Source organism: Rhinopithecus bieti, unplaced genomic scaffold (genome assembly GCF_001698545.2).
Source record: "Rhinopithecus bieti isolate Rb0 unplaced genomic scaffold, ASM169854v2 scaffold_3906, whole genome shotgun sequence".
NCBI lineage: Eukaryota > Metazoa > Chordata > Mammalia > Primates > Cercopithecidae > Rhinopithecus > Rhinopithecus bieti.
Genome location: NW_016804230.1, coordinates 11524 through 16355, shown reverse-complemented (window position 1 = coordinate 16355; position 4832 = coordinate 11524).

The following is a 4832-nucleotide window of genomic DNA, read 5'->3' as shown; positions in this document are numbered from 1 at the left end:
TTTTTTCTTTTTTTTTGAGACGGAGTCTCGCTCTGCCCCCAGGCTGGAGTGCAGTGACCGGATCTCAGCTCACTGCAAGCTCCACCTCCCGGGTTTACGCCATTCTCCTGCCTCAGCCTCCCAAGTAGCTGGGACTACAGGCGCCGCCACCTCGCCCGGCTAGCTTTTTTGTTATCTTTTAGTAGAGACAGGGTTTCACTGGGTTAGCCAGGATGGTCTCGATCTCCTGACCTCGTGATCCGCCCGTCTCGGCCTCCCAAAGTGCTGGGATTACAGGCTTGAGCCACTGCGCCCGGCCTTTTTTTTTTTTTTTTTTTTTAGATGGGGTCTCACTCACTCGCCCAGGCTGGAGTGCAGTGGCGCGATCTTGGCTCACTGCAACCTCCGCCTCCCAGGTTCAAGTGATTCTTCTGCCTCAACCTCCCAAGTATCTGGGACTACAGGCGCATACCACCATGCTCGGCTAATTTTCGTATTTTTAGTAGAGATGGGGTTTCACCATGTTGGCCAGGCTGGTCTTGAACTCCTGGTGATCTGCCTGCCTCAGCCTTCCAAAGTGCTCAGATTATAGGCGTGAGCCACCGTGCCCGGCCGGAATTGTTTTCTTAATTTCATGTTTGGTGTACTCACTGGTACTACAATACCAACGAGTATACAATAGAAACACAATTGATTTTTTAATTTTTTACATTTTTGGCCAGGCGCAGTGGCTCACAGCTGTAATCCCAGCACTTTGGGAGGCTGAGGCAGGTAGATCACGAGGTCAGGAGTTCGAGACCAGCCTGGTCAACAGAGTAAAACCCCGTTCTCTACTAAAAATACAAAAAAATTAGCCAGGCGTCGTGGCGGGTGCCTGTAATCCCAGGTACTTTGGAGGCTGAGGCAAGGAGAATCACTTGAACCTGGGAGGAGGAGGTTGCAGTGAGCCGAGATCATGCCACTGCACTCCAGCCTGGGAAACAGTGCAGACTCCATCTCAAAAAAAAAAAAAAAAATTAAACAGCTTTATTGAGATGCAATTCATATATTATACAATTTGCCTATTTTAAGTATACAGTTCAAAGATTTTTGATACATTCAATTACTAATTTTTAAAACTGTATTAAACTATATGTAACATAAAATTTGCCATTTTAAATGTACAATTTGGTGGCAATTGTTATACTCACAATGTTATGCAACATTACCATTATCTAATTCTAAAAGTTTTTCATTACTCCTTTGTAACAAGCCCCTGGTAATCTCTAATCTACTTTATTTTTACAGATTTGCCTGCTCTAGATACCTTGTATAACTGGAATTGTACAATCTATGTTCTCTGTGTTGGGCTTATTTCATGTAGCACGTGATTGGGTCCATACATGTTGTAGCACGCATCAGGACTTCATTCCTTTTTAAATCTGAATAATATTCCATTGTAAGTATATCTCACTGTATATATCACTTTTTTAATTCATTTATGTGTTGATGGATACTTGGTTGCTTCTACCTTTTGGCTGTTTTAAGTAATACTGCAATGAACACGGGCATACAAGCGTCTATGTAAGTGGCTAATTCCTTTGGATCTATATCTGTGAATGGAATTGCTGTATCATATGATAATTCTGTGGCTAGCCACCAAACTATTTTTTATAGTAACTACACCATTTTAAATTCTTTTATTTATTTATTTATTTATTTATTTATTTAAGACAGAGTCTCACTCTATATCACCCAGGCTAGAGTGCAGTGTTACAATCTTGGCTTACTACAGTCTTAACTCCCTGGGCTCAAGTGATCCTCCCAACTCAGCTTCCCAAGTAGCTGGGACGACAGGCACGTGCCACCATGCCCGGCTAATTTTTGTATTTTTTTGTAAAGACAGGGTTTTGCCATGTTACCCAGGCTGGTCTCGAACTCCTGGGCTCAGGCGATCACCTGCCTCAGCCTCCTGAATACAGGCATGCGCCACTGCGCCAGGCCCATTTTACATAATCTTAAGTATTCTTTTGAAGCTATTATACATGGAATTGTTTTTAAAAATTTGCTTTCAGGCCAGGCATGGTGATTTACACCTGTAATCTCAGCACTTTGGGAAGCTGAGGCAGGTGGATCACCTGAGGTCAGATGTTTGAGACCAGCCTAGCCAACATGGCAAAACCCCATCTCTACTAAAAATACAAAAATTGTGTGTGTGGGGGGGGTTGTTGTGGTACACGCCTGTAATCCCAGCTATTTGGGAGGCTGAGGCAAGAGAATCACTTGAACCTGGGAGGTGGAGGTTGCAGTGAGCTGAGATCGCACCACTCCACTCCAGCCTGAGCAATAGAACAAGACTCTGTCTCCAGAAATAAAATAAATAAAATTTGCTTTCAGACTATTTATTGCAAAAGTATAAAAAATACAACTGATTTTTGGGAGTTAATTTGTATCCTGCAGGTTTGCTGAATTTTTAAATTATCTCTAATAGTTCTTGTGGAGTTGTTAGGTTTTTCTACAGATAAGATCGTCAAAAAAAGATTCTGTCATCTGCAAACAGTGATAACTTTATTTTGTTTTCTAATTTAGATGCATTTTCTTGTTCTTGCCTAATTATTATTCTTAGAACATCCACCACTACAGTGAACAGAAGAGGTGAAAGTGGGCTGGGTGTGGTAGCTCATGCCTGTAATCCCGGGAGGCCAAGGCGGGTGGATCACTGAAGTCAGGAGTTCAAGACCCACCTGGCTAATTTTTTTGTAGTTTTTATTACAGACAGGGTTTCTCCATGTTAGCCAAGATGCTCTCTATCTCCTGACCTCGTGATCCGCCCGCCTCGGCCTCCCGAAGTGCTGGGATTACAGGCGTGAGCCACTGTGCCCGGTCCACTGTCTTTTCATTTCATTTCTTTTCTTTTCTTTCTTAAGAAAGGATTTCACTCTGTTGCCCAGGCTGGAGTGCTGTGGTGCAATCACAGCTCACTGCAACCTCTACCTCCTGGGCTAAGTGATCCTCACACCTCAGCCTCTAGAATAGCTGGGACCACAGGTGTGCACCACCATACCTGGCTATTTTTATTTTTTGTAGAGACAGGGTCTTGGTGTGTTGCTCAGGCTGGTTTCAAACTCCCAAGCTCAAGTGATCCTCCCACCTCGGTCTCCCAAAGGCATGAGGCGCTATGCCCGGCCCTAAGACTGTTCGTTCTTGGTCTCTAATGTATGTTCTATGAGTGTATTATATTGACCTGATATACCTCGCAAACTATGATGTGTGGCGTCTTAGTCTTTGCAGGACCACAGTGACATGAGAGTGACAGGAGCTCCTCAGCACCTCTGGTGGCTAAACATTGGAAATGGCTGTTGAAGAAATACGTGGAAACTGCCTGCCATTATGTCTGCCTTCTAACAGGACCTGAGCAAGCAATGGCTGTTATTACTGTGCATGTTAATGTACATTTAATGTTGTATTTCCATGGGAACTTAGTTGTATGACTTTACCTCCTAAAATTAACAGTACAACTAAGTGGCATCTGAATCTGCACATACATAATTTCCTGCTGACATGCATATACACAATGGAGTACTATTCAGCCATAAAAAAAATGCGATCCCATCATTCGCAACAACATGGATGGAACTGGAGGTCATTATGTTAATTAGAATAATCCAGGCATAGAAAGACCAACTGCATGTTCTCACTTATTTGTGTAAGCTAAAAATTAATATGATTGAACTCATGGAGATAATAGAATGCTGGTTACCACCCTGGGTACAGTGGCTTATGCCTGTAATCCCCACACTTTGGGAAGCCAAGGTGGGCAGATTGCTTGAGCCACATGGGGGCAACATGGCAAAACCCCATCTCTACCAAAAAACAACGATAAAAATTACCCAGGTGTAGTAGTGCACATCTATAGTCCCAGCAACTCAGGAGGCTGAGGTGGGAGGATAACTTGAGCCCAAGAAGTTGAGGCTGTAGTGAGCTGAGATGGTGCCACTGTACTTCAGCCTGGGCAACAGAGCAAGACTGTGTCTCAAAAAAAAAAAAAAAAAAAGAGAGAGAAATAGAAGTAAAAATAAATAAAAATAATAAAAATAGTGTAATTGGATTGTCAGTAACACAAGGAAGGATAAATGCTTGAGGTGATGGATACCCCATTTGCCCTGATGTGATCATTATGCATTGCATATCTGTATCAAAATATCTTGGCTGGGCCCAGTGGCTCACGCCTGTAATCCCAGCACTTTGGGAGGCCGAGGTGGGGGATCACCTGAGGTCTGGAGTTCGAGACCAGCCTGACCAACATGGTGAAACCCTGTCTCTACTAAAAATACAAAAATTAGCTGGGTGTGGTGGCGGGTGCCTGTAGTCTCAGCTACTCAGGAGGCTGAGGCAGGGTAATTGCTTGAACCCAGGATGTGGAGGTTGCAGTGAGCCAAGATCGTGCCATTGCACTCCAGCCTGGGCAACAAGAGTGAACATCTCAAAAAAAACAAAAACAAAAAACTCATGTACCCCATACTATGTACCCACAAATATTAAAAACAAAATTTCCTGCTGAGTTTCCTGAAATGTCCAGGCTGAGATGTTGGCAGTTAATAGATAAGAACAGCTTCCATAAGACTAAAATTGCCATTAGCTTAATTTTTTTAAGGCCACTCAGGAAGAGCGTATTTGGCACCACTGTCTTGGCACCATCGTCACCAGCAACAAGCTTAATGTGAGGACATGGCAGCTGTAACTGCAAATGATTTCCTTGAAGGCAAATTGTGAACAGCATTTCTTGGAAAGTTGGCTTTCTAGAGCAACATGGAAAGCTTCAGCTGACACATGCAGAAGGGGAAGGAGCTGTGGAGAGCGTCTCTTTGCAGCTG